A 20,177-nucleotide genomic window follows, 5' to 3' on the forward strand; every position below is an offset into this window, starting at 1 on the left:
TGTGTGCAATGGATTGTTCCTAGTTCAGCCATATCTATACAAGCCACTCAGTGGGTATTGGGGACATTATAATGCCATGTTAGAGAGTTGTTTCAGTCAATCTATTAAATAACACATGAGATGAATGTTCCGATGCTGGAACATGTACAGTAACAGAAGGCCCCTAGTTCATCCTTATCCAAACGTCATACAAGCCAATGAAAATGTACTCTATGTACACAAACATAATGCTCCTAGTTCATCCACATCCAACTGTCATACAAACCACTTAAATATGACCCTAGAAATTATGACCCTGCAACCTTTTCCAAGAAACCTCTTGAACCACAAATCACATAGCAAGGCATTTTTCAGATAGTAGTATGTCTATATATGCTGTAAAAATAAATCCTTTAACGTCAAAATACCATCAAAACAGCAAATGGGTGCATTTGAACTGTCACGTCAACTGTCATAAAATAACATGACATTTCTGGGTAATTTAAATATAATTGCTATCGATGCGCCTAGAAATCATTTTACATTTGAGTCATTTAGCAGACACTCTTATCCAGAGCGACTTACAGTTAAGTGAGTGCATACATTTTCATACTGGCCCCCCGTGGGAATTGAACCCACAACCCTGGTGTTGCAAACGCCATGCTCTACAAACTGAGCTACATCCCTGCCGGCCATTCCCTCCCCTACCCTGGACGATGCTTGCTAATTGTGCGCCGCCCTTGATGGGTCTCCCGGTCGCGGCCGGCTACGACAGAGTCTGGATTCAAACCAGGATCTCTAGTGGCACAGCTAGCACTGCGATGCAGTGCCTTACACCACTGCGCCACTCGGCAGTGGCAATCCTTTAAAAGCCTTTCACGACCTCACAGCCAAAGAACTTCACAATGTCAATTTATTGCCATCCTTGTTCTGAAGCAGAGTCAACAATAACCTTTTAGATGGCCAGATTATCTGCCGGTCTAACAGCTTATTTAGCTAAACACAGGAAAAAAAGAACAATTACTTGGGAGGGAAATCGATTTTTTGAGAGCCACACATCATGGTTAACAATAAAAGGATCAAAGCCAGTATATATTTCCCTCACAACAAGAAGGAACATTTATTGAGGATTTGAATTTATTTTTTGTCCAATCAATATTCCATTTTGCTCAAAGATATCGAGTGACTCCACGAGTGTGACTACAGCAGATCGAGTCATATTTTTTTTGACAACAATGGTTTCAAAGATTTCTTTGTAGCGACACAGCCATTGAGATGGTTTTTAATTTTCACGTTGTGGAGTCTCCTTCCCATCAAAGCATCACATTGGATTACATCTACAGACATCATTTCAAGTAATTGATTGTACACACACCATCATAATTCGAGCTGCGATACAGTCCGAGGACAACAACGGGCTGTTTGCTTTCAAAGCTAGCAACATTAGCATGGCCTGTGAGAAGGCTAATGCCCATGCTGTCGGAAGAGTTCATTGAGATGCTCTCAAAAGGAGACAAAAAGTGTTTGGTGTTTTTCAAGCGGGGTATAAACAAACCAATCCCAGATAAGGCTAAATACCATTAACACTGCTTGAGACGCATCGTTCAGTGTCTCTGGAATATTTTTGTTTCTATTCAGTCTTATTTAACCTGGAGGAGAATAGCTCAATAGGAACCAAAGTATTAATGTTTCAGACAAAACAGGAAGCGTATCACCTTCATGTAAAATAAATGGGTGTACTACACCAAATATGCATGGCCTACCAACAAATCATTCATATATATAGACTAGTTTTGTGCATGCCCCTCATATCGGTTGACACACTTAATTCAGTGTTTTATCATGTAGTTAGACACTCGAGACAGAGCAGTCACATAGTTCACACTAAGCTTATTTTAATTACTGTAATATCTCCATTGTGCCCTATTGTTATCACTCCCACTGAAATGTACTGTGTGAGATATTGGAATTAAAATTAATATGCTAATTACAATTTGGATTCAGCAGCCCACACTTATTTAATATTCTAATCACAATGGCACCATTTTTATATAAACTCAAATAAGTGCATGTAATTATCAAGATTATAATGTCGCCAATGTTGGACACCGGTGCATATTACGAAATGAAAGAAAAGCCCATAGACGTATCATTGCGATCAGTGATGACCTGCAAGTTATCATCGCCATAGCTACATGGGCGGCAGGTCGCTTAGTGGTTAAGAGTGTTGTGCCAGTAACCGAAAGGTCGCTGGTTCTAATCCCAGAGCCGACTAGGTGAAAAATCTGTCGATGTGCCCTTGAGCAAGGCACTTAACCCTAATTGCTCTGGATAAGAGCGTCTGCTAAATGACTAAAATGTCTAAAATGTAATACTCCTCCACAATCACCACTGCAAAGTAGTTCCCAAGAGAGTCCACTTGTGACGACTCAAACACGTGTTACATCACTGTATTAGCTGTCAATCCTAATTCATCCACCAGACACGAGTCTGCTCCAGATAGATCCCCCATATGTCAGAACCACAGACTCTATTTCCCTCAGTCCTCTGTGACTGTCAGTCTTTGGCGGACCATGAAAGCCGGGTATGTGATGCCCAAAATTACCTCATAGCAAAAACCCGGCAGACTCAGTTGGCATGGTCACGGCAACCTTTTAAATAGGCTGAGTGTGGGTTTGACTGAGGGATTTAGCTAGGCCCTTCCCTCAAGAAAAAACATTGGAAAGGATTTCAGGTTTCAGGGCAGTGACATACTGTAAAATACATTATACTGTATATGTGGACAATCTAGTGTGGAGGGGATATGGTCAGTGAATTGGGTGTCCCGGAGATTCAGCTAGTTGTTGAGCACAGGGTTTGACAGTTTCAACTCCTACTGTCATACTACTCTTATGCTAATGCTAGTCAGTTATCCCAAAAGTATACGGCAAACATACAGTAACCCCTTGAATCATTTGTGGGATGCAGCTGCCTATATGTTGACAACATTGAGTAAATAAGTGATCAAATCACCTGTCTGCTATCTAACGAGGAGTCTCGGAGGCAACCGGCGAAAAACAAACCCAACTCTCTCTAGGACAATTATAGGACTGTGTAGCAGTCACTTTGCTCGCTAATACACAGTATGATATTAATTACTGGTTGTAAACAATGCACTTTGCAGAGATTATTGCATGCACTCTGCATCCTCCATGTGTTTGGTAATTCTCACAAGTGATTAAGTGGTGAAGCTAGGACAGCTGTTCAAGATGAGTTCATTGGCATGTTTAATTAATTGCTCTTGAGATAATTATTCAATCATTACCTTGATTAGTTTTCCACATCCCGGATTATGTGTCAAACGTCTGGGTTGATATCAATAGTTTGGAAAGTACTGAAAGAGAAGGTATGAACAAACAGGGCCAATATGTTCTGTGGGTAATTTTTTTGATTAATTTCACCATATTAATACATATTCATACATATTCTCTTATGTTGGCTTGGAAATTAGGAAAATGTACCTTCATGATTCCAAAACTATTGATTGGTGCTCTGCTGTCTCACTTCCATTTGTTGACATGTTCTTGCTAAATACTAAGCCTCAAGGTTAAAGCATTTAACCTGGGCACACTGCTAAATAGTCAATCTGCTCATGTATTTTTCTTACTTTCAAACATGCATATTTAGGATTCATTCCCAACCCCATTTCAGTCTCAGTGCTGCTCTGTCACTGTTTATTCCAACGTTGTGATTTGATTCTGTCAGCATTATGGTTGAAACATGCTTATCCTCGGCCCCATAGATACGCTGGGTTGTGGCGACGACTTCCAACTGAACAAAAGCCAGGCAAATCGTATGTGAGAGATCTTGTCAAACAGATTAATTCCCACCCCAGGCCTTGGGTTCTAGACAATTTTCTGTCATGCCGCTTTGCGAGGCTCCCTCTTGATAATACCCCCAAAGATAAAATTAATTGTGTAGGGGGATGGGAGATGGTGGAGTATCTAAAAGAACCCTGAGAATCACATGAAACTCTTTCTTTCCCCCATTGCATGTGAAAACACAGTGAAGATCAAACCATAGGAACCATTAAACAACCCCTGAAATCCCAGACTTTGTTGTGAAGTTTTGTGCAAGTAGGCTGTTCTAAGAGAAATGCGTTGGGACATAATTAAATCCCCACCTCAAAGACTGTCTGTGGTGAAATTACCATAAAACTGAAACTACTCAGTTTATCAGTGACTTTACAATGTGGCTGAGCAATGCACTGAATTTCTGTCATTGCCGTTTAATGCTAGACTTTAAAAATCTAACAGCGTTTTTCATAGGCAATATTGGACAATATTTCTGATTTATAACAGTGATACAATTGAATTAGTCTCAATTGACTTGAATTGAAATGGTATCAAACCCTAGTGGGCATTCACTCAAAACAAGCTCTGTTCTCAGTGGGAAGTGGGAACTCCTTGCTGTATTATGTGTGAGAAGACATCCTCAGGTGATGTCCACACAACTCATGTCAAACAGCATCCCTGCTTTGTCCTCACATCTTTTGCCTCCTACTACAGTGTATCCTCAACTAGAGACTCACTCACAACACGTAGTAGTGCACGGGGGGGACAGAGGCATTATGGCAGTGGCACAGTTAAAGTGTCCCCTGGCACTTGGATGTCTCTGTGCACCTCACTGGCAGATGGTGTGAACGAGCCAATTGGTGTCAGCCAGGCGGGAAATGTGGAATAACAACAGTGTAGTGTTGTTTGGGTGGTAGGCTGGGCTAGAGACGTTGTTTGGGTTTGCATGCAATCGAAACCCGTCTGGTGTATTTCCCACCGTAAAGCATGGAGGAGGAGGTGTTATGGTGTGGGGGTGCTTTGCTGGTGACACTGTCTGTGATTTATTTAGAATTCAAGGCACATTTAACCAGCATGGCTACCACAGCATTCTGCAGCGATATGCCATCCCATCTGGTTTGGGCTTAGTGGAACTATCATTTGTTTTTCAATAGGACAATGACCCAACACACCTCCAGGCTGTGTAAGGGCTATTTGACCAAGAAGGAGAGTGATGGAGTGCTGCATCAGATAACCTGGCCTCCACAACCCCATGACCTCAACCAAATTAATAATAATAATAATACTATGCCATTTAGCAGACACTTTTATCCAAAGCGACTTACAGTCATGCGTGCATACATTTTTGGTGTATGGGTGGTCCCGGGGATCGAACCCACTACCTTGGCGTTACAAGCGCCGTGCTCTACCAGCTGAACTACAGAGGACCACAAATTGAGATGGTTTGGGATGAATCGGAATGCAGAGTGAAGGAAAAGCAGCCAACAAGTGCTCAGCATATCTGGGAACTCCTTCAAGACTGTTGGAAAAGCATTCCAGGTGAAGCTGGTTGAGAGAATGCCAAGATTGTGCAAAGCTGTCATCAACGCAAAGAGTGGCTATTTGAATAATCTCAAATATAAAATATATTTTGATTTGTTTAACACTTTTTTGGTTACATCATGATTCCATATGTGTTATTTCATAGTTTTGATGTCTTCACTTTTATTCTAAAATGTACAAAATAGTACAAAATAAAGAAAATCCCTTGAATGAGTAGGTGTTCTAAATATTTTGACCGGTAGTGTATATATATATATATATATATATATATATATATATATATATATATATATATATATATTAATATACATTGCATTCAGAAGGTATTTTTGACTTTTTCCACATTTTGTTTTACGTTACAGCCTTATTCTAAAAACATTTTCCTCATCAATTTACACACAATACCCCATAATGACAAAGCAAAAACAGGTTTTTAGAACTCTTTGAAAATGTATTTAAAAAACAGAAATACCTTATTTACATAAGTATTCAGACCCTTTGCTATGAGACTCGAAATTGAGCTCAGGTGCATCCTGTTTCCATTGATCATCCTTGAGACTTTTCTGTAACTCCACCTGTGGTAAATTCGATTGATTGGACATGATTTGGAAAGGCACACACCTGTCAATATAAGGTCCCACAGTTGACATTGCATGTCAGAGCAAAAACCAAGTCATGAGGTCAAAGGAATTGTCCGTAGAGCTCCGAGACAGGATTGTGTCAAGGCACAGATCTGGGGAAGGGTACCAAAAAATGTCTGTAGCATTGAAGGTCCCCATGAACACAGTGGACTCCATCAGTCTTAAATGGAAGAAGTTTGGAACCACCAAGACTCTTCCTAGAGCTGGCCGCCCAGCCAAACTGAGCAATCTGGGGAGAAGAGCCTTGGTCAGGGAGATGACCAAGAACCTGATGGTCACTCTGACAGAGCTCCAGAGTTCTTCTGTGGAGATGGGAGAACCTACCAGAAGGACAATCATCTCTGCAGCACTCCACCAATCAGGTCTTTATGGTAGAGTTGCCAGACTAAAGCCACTCCTCAGTAAAAGGCACATGACAGCCAGCTTGGAGTTTGCCAAAAGGCACCTAAAGGACTCTCAGGCCACGAGAAACAATAATCTCTTGTCTGATGAAACCAAGATTGAACTCTTGGACTCTGAATGAAAAGCGTCACATCTGGAGGAAGCCTGGCACCATCCCTACAGTGAAGCATGGTGGTGGCAGCATCATGCTGTGGGGATGTTGTTCAGCGGCAGGGACTGGGAGACTAGTAAGGAAAAGATGAACTGAGCAAAGTACAGAGAGATCCTTCATGAAAACCTGCTCCAGAGCGCTCAGGACCTCAGACTGGGGTGAATGTTCACCTTCCAACAGGACAATGACCCTAAGCACACAGCCAAGACAACACAGGAGTGGCTTCGGGACAAGTCTCTGAATGTCCTTGAGTGGCCCAGCCAGAGCTTGGACTTGAACCCGATCTAACATATCTGGAGAGACCTAAAAATATCTGTGCGGTGACGCTCCCCAGCCAACCTGACAGAGCTTGAGAGGATCTGCAGAGTAGAATTGGAGAAACTCCCCAAATACAGGTGTGCCAAGCTTGTAGCGTCATACCCAAGGAGACTCGAGGCTGTAATCGCTGCCAAAGGTGCTTCAACAAAGTACTGAGTAAAGGGTCTGAATACTTATGTAAATGTGATATTTTATTATTATAAATATTATTGTATTTTTATTTTTTGCTTTGTCATTATGGCGTATTGTGTGTAGATTAATGAGGGAAAAAATTATTTAATCCATTTTAGAATAAGGCTGTAACGTAACAAAATGTGGAAAAAGTCAATCAGTCTGTATACTTTCTTGTATATACCTGCAGGGTTCCTAAAATTCAAAATGAAGTAGCGAAATTATCCTTGGTATGACCCTCTTAAAATAATTCCATATGTTAGTTTAGTAGAACCCCCCCCCCCCCCCCCCACACACACACAAAGGCTTTGACCTCTAGAGGTTAAAGTGAAATATGTTTTCATTACTATTGAGTGTTAACTCTGTTTTATCTGGCTCTTGTTGATGTTGTCTTTATGAAGGGCTGAGTTACCACCTGCTATTTTTTAATCTAGTCAGGTATCTCCAAGAATATATATTGTTTACACAAACCACAGCTTGTAAGAGCAAGACTGTTTGACATTTTCCCCGGACCTGTGTCTGGATCTCATTTTAGTAACTGCACGCACACAGATACACACACACACACACACACACACACACACACACACACACACACACACACACACACACACACACACACACACACACACACACACACACACACACACACACACACACACACACACACACAAACACACACACAGTCCCTTGATAGTCCACTACTGCCGCCGACTCATCTCCCACCCTCCCAGGCTCTGAAACAGCCGCCGCTGTCACAACGTGACATCGTCAGGGCCCAACGGTGTCCGCGCAGTGTCCTGCTTAGTCGTCGGAGCAGCTCCGGGTGGAGCTCATCCAGCCAACACCGCGCCAACAGTGTCATTCAGGACCCCAGACAGGCAGGACAGTGAGGGTGACAGCCCGGGGATGGGAGTCGGGGAGTGGGGAAGAGGGGGAGCAGGGAGTGGCCGATTGTCAATGCCGGGCCCGGGCATCCATAGGGTGTTAACATGTCTGAGGAGATTAACCTAGGGGCTGGCCTAGGGGTCTCAGTCTGTTCAGTTCAGTCTAGTATGAACAGCCTAGGCCAGTGGTACATGTCATTAGAACTGGTAATTAGCAACTGGAATCACCTAAAGCACTGAGTTTAATGACAGATTTAGTTGAAGTCTCTCAAGAGAAAATAGGTTCACCATGGTTTTGTTGAAAGTGCAGTATGGGGTGAATGATGATTAACAAGCTGACCTCAGTCAAATATTACACAACTCACTTGATCTCTTGAACGTCTGAACATTTTTATTCCTTAGAATAAATATCTGTTGCCTGAATATATCTAAAGATGTGGCTGAAATGCAGCATTTCACCCTCCATACAATACCTGCCGCTGATAAAGGTAGACGCTGTTACAGTGTGACAGACATTTCCAATTATAATGGGTAAATAACTTTTGATATATTTATCAGTCCATCTTCCTTTAAATTCGCTCACCTGCAAAATGGTAATTTCACAGAATTGGATTCCCAGGTAAAAAAAAAAAATCTGCTCTCCAATATCCTCCCTCCATTCTAATCTCTCCTTCTCATCAGTGTTTTGTCTCAGGCTTAAAAAACGATTCTATTACAAACAGTAAAATAAGATAGACGGCTAAAGCCTCTGGTTGGTATTACCAAATGTAACAGTCAATATGTTTCTTTTAATTCTGTGGTAACCTTCCATGGCTCACATTGGGCAGAAACAAGATTGAGAAGTGCATCTTAATTGTTCCGTTGTCATAAACCTAACACACACACACAAAAACTGTACCCTGTACGCAAGCCACAAGCCTATTGTCACGCTCTGGCTCCGGGACTGTGTAGTTTGAGCCAGGGTGTATTCATTTGGTTGTGTTGGGTATAGGGTGTGTTCATTTGGTTGTGTTTGGTTTTGGTTGTAGTGTCTTGTCTCGTCATGTGACTCCCAATCGGAGGTAACGAGTGTCAGCTGTTGGCTCGTTATCTCTGATTGGGAGCCATATTTAAACTGTCAGTGTTCACCTTAGGGTTGTGGGTTTTTGTTCCTTGTCAGTCTGTGTACTGAGGACTTCACTATCCGTCATTTGTTTATTGTTTTCTCGTTCGTGCACTTGAACTTTAATAAAGTCATGTTCGCTACAAACGCTGCGCTTTGGTCCACTCCTTCCGTAGACGGCCGTGACACCTATTCACTGTATATCAACTCCTCAAGTGTTAGTTTTTGTTAGGACAAATCACTAACTTCAGCTAACATTACAGAAAAAAAAAAAAAACATGCTAGCAGGGTGTAACTTCTAAACAAACTCCCTCATTTAGGGGTAAATACATGATGTGACTCATTAACGTGATGAATGGCTGCACAATCCCCAGGTTCCCCGCGTCAACAGACCCCCATCAGTCCCTCTTGTTGGCCATTCTGGGTGAAAGCAGAGCATTTAAAATGTGCTGCTCCTAAGTGCTGAGGCAAGCAGCTCCACCAGCCAAATGTTCATTTTTCCAATTCCTGAGGCTCTAAGGACCCATTTTACTGTTAAGATCAAATCATTAAATTCACCTGGATTCAGGCGCTGTCCAAAATGTGTGAAGGTACAGAGAGAGTGAGAGAGTAGAAGAGGAGAGGATAGGGGAAAAGGGTCATTGTTTTCCTCAAAAACTAAATAGGCTCCATTATTCAGTACTGAGTAATTACACTCAAAGTTGACAACACTCTCAGGCTTCAAATCCATCTTGTTGACCGTGAAGGCAACTTATTAAGTGGAATTATAGTTTATAATGGTGGGGATCAATAGGAGCGATTTGGACAGTGCATCATTGTCAAGCCTGGACTTGAGGAGATATGTTTTGCTGGGCGCCGTGAGATGAAGCAGTTGGTGGTGACGTTTTTCAACCGAGTAATTGTTTCTATTAGCATTATGTGTCTTCTGAAACTGTATGCATACACAGTAGTCTCAAATATGCTTATACAGAGCAGAACACTTCACAGTGCAGATGTTTGTAGGCAAGGCTGAGTGGCTCTCAATGTTTGATTGTGTGTCTCATTTTAGCAGACACTCTTATCCAGAGCGACTTACAGGAGCAATTAGGGTTAAGTGGCTTGATCAAGGGCACATCGACAGATCTTTCACCTAGTTGGCTCGGGGATTCGAACCAGCGACCTTTCGGTTACTGACCCACCACTTTTAACTACTACCTGCCACCCTGTCCCGGTCTGTTGTATAGCCTATATTTACGGATGCAATCTAAAGTGTATTTTGAAGGACCAATCAAGCATTATGATCATCACCATCACCATCATCATCACATAATCATTGTCATCATCTTCATTCATAATCATCATGATCATCAACATAATAACCATCACTATTGCCATCATTCCAAAGGGACAAATAAGGTTTACACAGTAAAATATTGTAGTTTAATTTCAAAGCATACTGAAAGGCGCACTCCATGGCCAAACTGATGCCATATACTAACATTTATGTTTGTAAACACAAGTATTGGCATTACCATTTGCCAGGACCCACCCATCTGTTTACAAACTGTGAGCGGAAACAGAGATTGAAAGGACTGCACCATTCGGAGACATTGTTACCAACTGACTACTAGATCACACCACAAAATAAACATGTGCGTGTGAAATGTGTCAAACATTCCTCAAAGATGAGCAAACAAGCAAACTACCAGATGGTTAATTCAGTAGACTGATTGTATAAAAATGGCTCTGGCTTACAACAAAAGAGTGATGACTGTTACAGTGTAATGGGGAGAATATCCAAAACTCCCTTTGCAACCTGAAGCAATTATCACATTCAGCTGTTTCTTACACTAGATTGACTTCTTTCTTGTTTCAAGATAACTACAGCATCTGATGCATGACACCTCGGGCTGTGAAAATGCTAACTGTCCTCAAAAAGCCTAAAATGTGTGTGTGTGTGTTCGTGTTTCTTTGTTTATAAAGCATTGCGATTTTGAAAAAAAGGGTATGCCTTGAGCCCAGGCAACCTTTCCCAGTAGATTAACATTATGGAGAGAGGTGTCAGAAAAGACTGACTGCTAGGATTTACTCTTATTTCCAGTTTACATTTTTCAGGATTTTTTTTTTTTTGAATAAAATATAAAATGTACATTACACTACCAGAAGGCAATCAATGTTGTTGCACTACTACCAATGCAATCAATGATGCTTTCCCTGTGTAACACAGATTCAGTCATCTCCATGATATAAATGTTATTTTTTGTCACATACCAGTAACCTTTTCACTGGTTTGGATTGAATTAGGACCTTCATATGGCAACACATTTCAAAAGAGCTTAAGCATGATGTTTCATTTTCACTTCAAATAAAGAACCGTGACAAATAAGCGTCAATTCATATGTGAAAGGCTAAACAACTCTATTTGAGCCTGACATGTCTGACAGTATGTCTCTTAAGATACAATATTAGGTCAACATACCTGTTATCTAGTCTATATGAACACGTTGAAGAAGTTCATTTTAACTTTTGAATCTCTAGCCACGGGCTTACATCAGGGTATCATTGTCCTAGCCTACTCCAACAGTACCTCAGTAGTTATCTAATTAACTGTAATTATGTTAGACTTAGGCCATTCTCAGAATCGATTAAAATGAGACCACTTTGAGATCAGACAAGAGTCCTTCCCTCCCTGACACTCTGGCTTGAATGGACTTGATGGGACAGTTTCTATGGAGACCAAAAACGGAACAAGGACAAATTAGGCAAGGTTAACTTTAGTGGCAAGGCGCTATTGAGGTAGGAATAAAAGTCCTTGGCACAGTACAGTATGATGAGAGTGGAAGGCTGAACAGTGGTTGTGGGTGTAGAGGCTAAAGAATGGCATCAAAAGGACAAATAGGATTCCCATCAATTAAAGTAATAGCTTGTTTGTTCCAATGTCCATACTAGCATTCCACTTAGAAAGAACAAATGTATTGGGCAGCATTCCAATTTGTATGCTAGTTTGGATGTTGGAATAGAACCCATAGGTAAATAGTATTTACAACTTACAGACTTTTATTTCAAGTAAATAAGTAAAGATAACATACCCCATACAGTGTGTGCTCGCTGAGACACCCGGCCTGTACGAGCATACATTACTTCCCCACTGGATATTTGATTCTCCCACTTCCATTACCTTAAGCCCTATAATCTTGATGTTTGGATGGGGAGGGAGATTGCATTGGAGGGCATCACATTTGAACAGGGCAGCTTAGTGTGGTTACAGTATAGGACCTACAGCACACACAAGCACTGTGCTTTTCCACTGGAAGTTATAGAATTCTGTACCTGACAAAAGAGAGAAGTTGATGGAGTAAACTCCACTTCATATGAGTAATTACTTTCTATTGAATGGAGGGTAGCAGTTCAGTTGGTCTCTGCCAGTGAAAGGATGCTGGAGATTCTTCAAAGCTGCACTGTGATACAGTATATTTACCATTAGGTGAGTGCACAAGTAATAACTAAGCAAGGTGATTTGTATGATGACTTATGTATACCAGTGGCGGTCGGTGACGTTTAAGATGAGGGAGGATGATTATATATTTTTTATGTGCATGGCCTTATTTCTATTACAGCATATTGGATGACTGTCATTCATATTCCATTCACCCAGTTTAATGTAACATCGAAAGGTTTAGGCTACTACATGATACTCAAATTCTCCCTATACCCATCATGAGGTTGCTACAACCTAACATATGAATGACAGTTTACAATGTAGGAAGGTGCACAGGTTGAGAGAAACATTTGAGTAATCAAGGGGTGCGTTCGTAAATTCACTCTGGCTATCTACTCCGATTTCAGAGCACTCTTGTCTGTGTGCCAAAGTGCAGAATAACTGATTTATTTACGAATATGAACCCATTGAATATGACCGGTGTCAGTAAACGTTGGCAATTTGTTTATTTATTAAATTGTTGCCAGCAGCACAGGTCGACCAACGCTCTAGATAACATGAAAACAGCCTAACCAGCTCTGCTAGGGTGAGTAAAATGGTCAGAGTGAAGTGTTCTAGCTAGCTAGCCAACTTTAGCCAGTTAACTTGGGTGCTTGACTGCCGTTGTGAGGTCAGAACGCTCGGATCAACCCTACTCCTCGGCCAGAACGTCCAGTGTGCGCTCTGAATGCTCTGAGTGCAAAACGCTCTGAATTTATGAACGCTCAGAGTGCACTCTGACACTCCAGAGTGAATATACGAACACACCCAAGGTGACAGACAGTAACACATTCAATACCGCCTTGCATACTCTTGTCTGCATCTAGCTGATCTGGTGTAATTATTAGTCCAACAGTTGCAAACAAGAGTTTATATTGGACAGATTCAGGTATGTTTATCCCCATTTTCTTTCAGTTTCAAGTATTTTCTCTCCAACAGAATCGGTGGAATGAATACACCCCTGATCACACGCAAACACAGTTCACTTTCATAGCAGTCACATACAAACAGCATGAACATTTTGCTCATTGTATATCTCCTCCTCTCACCTTTTCCCTTCCCTTGTGGACTTCAGTGCACAACACATCAGCTGTCTGTGACCAGGCAAAAAAAACTTTCCAAGCCAAACCTTCATATCATAACCACTAACCGCTACACAGCCTACATCGTTGTCACCATATTAGCTGACGTCATAGTCAACATAGCTACAATAACTAACACGTTAGTAAACCCGCTACAATCATGGAGTACAGTGTACAGTCAGCAAGCAGTTTAGCAGTTACACCGGTGGGCCCCAGTGGCAATAAATTAATAAAACCAAAAGCTTACCTTGGCTTGGAAGAGTTCCAGTGTTGGATAGCCATAGTGCTCACTTTGAGTCAACTACTCACCACATTTTATGCACTACAATGCTAGCTAGCTTTAGCATATGCTTCCAGTACTAGATTCAACATGTCAGTTCATGCTGCAAGAGCTCTGATAGGTTGGAGGACATCCTCCAAAAGTTATAATTACTGTGTAAGTCTATGGAAGGGGGTGAGAACCATGAGCATCCTAGGTTTTGTATTGAAGTCAGTGTACCCAGAGGAAACTAGCTGTCCTCCAGCTAAACCATGCTGCTACCCTACAGAGTGTCGTTGAGGCTACTGTAGACCTTTATTGCAAAACAGTGTATTTTAATCAATTATTTGGTGACATGTGGATATATTTAGTATAGTTTTATCTAAAAAGGATAACTTTTGTTATGTTTCACTTTTTAATTTTATGAAATTCACTGAGGAGGATGGTCCTCCCCTTCCTGAGGAGCCTCCACTGATGTATACATGTACAGCATTTACAGTATAAACAGTATACAGTATATAGTATAAAACAGGATACAAGCATCCATATTTTACATTTCATATTAATCACTGTAATTGCTTACCATTCCAAATTGGCGTAACCCAATGGCAGCTCATTGGTTCCCACACACACCCAAAAATATTTTTTGCTCCAGAAATCACCAAATGAAATGGCATCTCCACTTGAGTTTGTGGCCCAGGAAGTTAATGCCAACAACAGTGTACATAGATCTAAATCTTCCCCACTGTACCACCCAATTCCAGGGCATCATTCTGCAGTCTACTCCATCTCTCGCCCTGTGACACATGAAATGAATTCTCCCGGATCTCAAAGATGTTTTTCCCTCCTCCATATTCTCCCATGATGACTGATGGTCATTTATTTTATTCAGTTCTTTGGAGCTCTGGTCAGATGTTTTCCCTTGAAGGGCCCATCTGTTTTTGGCAACGGCCTTACTCAAACCCTTATAGATAATGGAAATAGAACCAAAAGCATACATGTACCTCCCTATGGTTAGTCAGAGCCCGTCGCGATCCATGTTTTGTTGTGTATTAAAGGGCTGAATCACCTGCTGAATTTTAACACATCGGCATCTGATGCGTCCGCCTCCAGGGCCTGAATTTTCTCTCTCGCTCTAGTGTTTAACAATGAGGTAGAAAACAAAGTTGTATTCACAGTCAAACTGATTCAGTTCTGTTTGAGTGGCCCTTGGGTTCAGACAGTTTTTTTTTTAACACAAATAAAACAGAAACTCAATCAAACTCAATAAATTCTGTCTATCTTTGTCCACCTTCAAGGTTACCTGCTAGTGTTGGCCTGGGCACACCGATACCATGAATAGGTTGTTGTTGCCATTTGGAGTGGAATAATATTCCTGTCCTCTGCCCTTCAGAGAGCTCAATGCAATGTACCTTCCATGAACTCTGTTTCGTCTATTCAATGTTTTACCATGACTATGACGATGCATTGTTCAGGTTTGGACTTGGTATTGTGTCCCCCTGGTTTGATAAGATGATCAGAGTTTGTTGATTGAATATCTCTTGAGAACTGGCTTTAGTAACTGCAATTAATTAGGCGCATTTAATATTTTAGCATCACAGGTGATATTAACGTACACACTTGTCTAACATCTAACACACTATAAACATCCTATCACAAGCTGAGTGAAGCATCTGGAACTGTATACCGTAGTCCTAGTTACATTTTCCAATTTGGTCTCTGGAGCCCTCGGGTGCTTTAGTCTTCATTAAGAGGAGTTCCTTGTTGATCGATCACTGTCAATGGGGCTGCTCTGTAATTGCGGGCGTCCTTAATCATGACTGACGTCTCATCTTCTTCATTGTCACACAGGTCTCAGGAGAGAGAATGTTCCATGACTTTCACACCTTCAACCTCAAGGTAGGCCTCCATGCTGTATAGCTCTGTATGTTTCTGTTTCTGTCAGTCTATCAGTTCATATAAACGACTGGGTTGGATTCTGTTATAGCTGCCTCTCTATCTACTGTACACAAGGAGGACTGTAGACATTGACACACGTCTGCACTGTATCACAGTGCAACTCGCTATGTTTACTGGGATGTGAAAACTCATTCTGACAGCACAAACAATATAGTACTGACATGCACAACAGACTAAATTTAACATGTCACATTAATGCAATGTCTTATTTGAAAAATGTCCACGTGTGCACTCACCTGTCTGATTCTGAAAACTGGAAGTGCATTCCTTTGAGGGTAGTGGTTATGTGGTTGTATGTTGTTACAGTAATGACATGTTATTTGCCTATGATAAAAATTAACTACTGTGTAAATACGACAATGCAGTATTGAGTTGATCCTGCTAACTAGCTTTGGAATGTGAACACAGATGTGAAGACAGCGATATTGTGGGTAAATTGTAAATAATATAAGAATACTTCTTACATTATAGGGACTAGTATTTTCTAAAAGTCTAATATAACTATATATTGTCCTTCCCTGATTTTTAAAAAAATAGTTCAATTCTCATATGGATAACATTGCCCATGTTGTTCCATATTCAAATGAGAATGTTAACTGGCTGAAGGATAATATCATAGGTTGCTATTTATACTGCAAATTGAGAGCAAAAAGGCAGGAAGAAAAATCCCATCGCATTGAAACTCTATTTCCAAACTATGATAAAGTAACAATAATTTGATATAGTTGCCTGCCTGCCAGCCAAATTCCTTCTTCTTGTTGCAAAGTTCCACACACATTTGATTTCCTTAGACTCTCAAATTTGCAATTATATGTGAAGCCTTACTCTTGACAAATCCTGAATGTCTCATTTTACTCACTGGCTTATGAGTTAACATTGAGACTCATCTTATTCATTTTGACTACATATTGACAAACACGTCAATGACCTACATTACAGGCACATTCTATGACACATACACATATTGAGTAACCCAATACATCTGCAATATGAACTATGCAATGAAGCTGTCTGTGTCAAAAGTACAGTCTGTTAGTGCCATGCATGAACTGCTGATGAACCCTCAACAATGACCTAAATTGGTAGCACAAACAACTTCTCCAAGGTGTTGTGTGATATTTCCTTAGGAACTTATTTGACAGCAGTCCTGTGTGTAACATAGTATTAATCAAGGTATGTTTGAATTAGAGAGATCTCAAGAATAAGAACAGATTAATGGATGTCAATAATGTGTTATTTATACAATGGATATCCTAAATATTGGCACGTCATGGTTGATTGATGTTTGAGTGATTTGCTCCTTAAACTATCCAATAGCAGTATAGTACGTGTTCAGTGGTGTGAACTGTGCAACTTGCAGGATGTTTGTTCATTTCCAACATCTTCATCAGCTTTGGAAGGCTCTAGATTTAAACATTTCCCCATGCACATAGTAAACAAAATGTATATGAAAAATATCAGCTGATGTTCCTGCCCTTTTCCATACATTTCCCCCCACTTTCTATATGGCTATATAATCTAATATAAATATATATATATGGCTATATAATCTAATATAAGTCTTTCTATATGGCTATATCATCTATTATCAATCTTTCTATATGGCTATATAATCTAAAATAAGTATTTCTGTATGGCTATATAATCTAATGTAAATCTATCTGTATGGCTATATAATATAATGTAAATGTATATGCATGACTGTATAATCTAATGTAAGCCTATCTGTATGGTTATATAATCTAATGTAAGTCTTCCTGTATGGCTGTATAATCTAATGTAAATATATTTGTATGGCTATATAATTTAATGTAAGTCTATCTGTATGGCTATGTAATCTAATATAAATATTTCTATATGGCTATATAATCAAATATAAGTATTTATATATGGCTATACAATCTAATATGTATTTCTGTATGGCTATATAATCTAATATACTGTAAGTATTTCTGTATTGCTATATAATCTAATAAAATTATTTCTGTATGGATATATAATCTAATATAAATCTATCTGTATGGCTGTATAATATAATGAAAGTCTATATGTATGGCTGTATAATCTAATGTAAGTATATCTGTATGGTTAGATAATCTAATGTAAATATTCCTGTATAGCTATATAATCTAATGTAAATCTTTCTGTATGGCTGTATAATCTAATGTAAATCTATATGTATGGCTGTATAATCTAATGTAAGTATATATGTATGGCTATGTAATCTAATGTAAGTCTTTCTGTTTCATCTCATTTCATAACACCACTGCACAGTGCCATCCTAATGGTCCCTTTCGCCGGGCTCTGCAATTGGCCCCTATACTATTTATGCAGCATGACAGGCAAGCACAATATAATCAGGCTCCGTATGTGTATTTCATGAAGGGCATCAACATTAATCTATTCAACCACCTCCCCACACATAATACACTCTGGTGTGGGCACATATACACGCCCCTACCCCATAGCCTCGTTTTGATCAATTTCGCTCCCTCAAATCTTTCTGCATCTAAATGTTAGCCGACTGTGCTTACTCCCCACAATCCGCCTCTGAAGAATGACCCCTCCGCAGCCAATCCATGTGGCACGGCGCTTTTTATACACTCACACACTGAAATTGACACATTGTAGCAAATGGGCTTATTTTCACATCACATCAAAGGAACATTACGATGAAATATGGGCATTTTGTCTTATATATATATATATATATATATATATATATATATATATATATATATATATTATAGTGCCCTTCCTTTCTCTACTCCCGAAAGGTTGTTTGCAATGACACTAAGACGGAATCTGGATTCCACTTGTTCATGCGTCGGGTTAAGTCGCCCCCCTGTGAAAATTCAATCAGAAATTGGAGTCTGAAACTAACGTTCGCACCCAACAGTGTCATACTCTGATGTGTATGGCTATTGAGTCCATGGTCATTTGTATGGATAAGGGCAGTGTTTCCCAACTCCGGTCCTTGAGTATCCCCGACAGCACACATTTTTTTGTAGCCCCGGACAAAAACACCTGATTCAACTTGTCAAGGGCTTGATGATTAGTTGATAAGTAGAATCAGGTGTGTTTGTCCAGGGCCAAATTAGTGGATTCGGCTATTTCAGCCACACTCGTTGCTGACAGCTGTATAAAATCGAGCACACATCCATGCAATCTCCATAGACAAACATTGGCAGTAGAATGGCCTTACTGAAGTGCTCAGTGACTTTCAACGTGGCATCGTTATAGGATGCCACCTTTCCAACAAATCAGTTCATCAAATTTCTGCCCTGCTAGAGCTGCCCCGGTCAACTGTAAGTGATGTTATTGTGAAGTGGAAACGTTTAGGAGCAACAAAAGCTCAGCCGCAAAGTGGTAGGCCACACAAGCTCACAGAACGGGACCGCCGAGTGCTGAAGCGCTTAAAAATTGTCTGTCCTCGTTTGCAACACTCACAACCGAGTTCCAAACTGCTTCTGGAAGCAAAGTCAGCACAATAACTGTTCGTTGGGCACTTCATGAAATGGGTTTCCATGCGCAATGCCAAGTGTCGGCTGGAGTGGTGTAAAGCTCACCGCCATTGGACTCTGGAGCATTGCAAACGCGTTCTCTTGAGTGATGAATCACGCTTCACCATCTGGCAGTCCGACGGACAAATCTGGGTTTGGCGGATGCCAGGAGAATGCTACCTGCCCCAATGCATAGACCCAACTGTAAAGTTTGGTGGAGGAGGAATAATGGTCTGGAGCTGTTTTTTATGGTTCACGCTAGGCCCCTTAGTTCCAGTGAAGGGAAATCTTAACGCTACAGCATGCAATGACAGTGTAAACAATTCTGTGCTTCCAAGTTTGTGGCAACAGTTTGGGGAAGGCCCTTTCCTGTTTCAGCATGACAATGCCCCCGTGCACAAAGCGAGGTCCATACATAAATAGTTTGTCGAACCCATCGAACACTTTTGGGATGAACATACTTTAGGTCATGTAGAGTATGTACTGTTGGGGGTACTCGAGGACGGGAGTTGGGAAACACTGGATTAAGTATTTATCTTTTAAAAGGCCAATTTGAAAGACGTTGCATGACACATGCAGCAGTCCCTTGTCACTCTCTCTGGGGCCTTGATTTTGTGGCCACTCCGATAACAAAGCAGAATGGTTAATGAACTGAATGACGATGGCTTAGAGGGATAGTGTGTTTATATAAAAAAAAATGTTTTAATTATAATCAATGATACTCTTAACCCTAATGAAATCATAAAGTTTATGCCAATGTCAATGGCTATTATCCTGTGATATGATTTAATCATGAAGCAATTTCATGATAATTTACTCCTTGATTACTATTAATATTTGATTAATTAATCGTTTCCATTCATAATACTGCAGGGAATAGAGTGACACATT

General features: G+C 40.5%; 1 protein-coding gene across 1 annotated transcript in view; it reads left to right on the forward strand.

Annotated features, from left to right (window-relative positions):
- The window catches only part of LOC311113246 (receptor-type tyrosine-protein phosphatase delta-like), a 609,241-nt gene that overhangs the window by 267,989 nt on the left and 321,075 nt on the right, over positions 1–20,177 (forward strand). Inside the window, exon 9 of the mRNA XM_084156451.1 lies at positions 15,676–15,723. The gene's annotated coding sequence lies outside the window, so the exon portion shown is untranslated. The remainder of the gene's footprint in view (positions 1–15,675; positions 15,724–20,177) is intronic.

Source organism: Coregonus lavaretus (assembly GCF_964263955.1).
Source record: "Coregonus lavaretus genome assembly, chromosome: 39".
NCBI lineage: Eukaryota > Metazoa > Chordata > Actinopteri > Salmoniformes > Salmonidae > Coregonus > Coregonus lavaretus.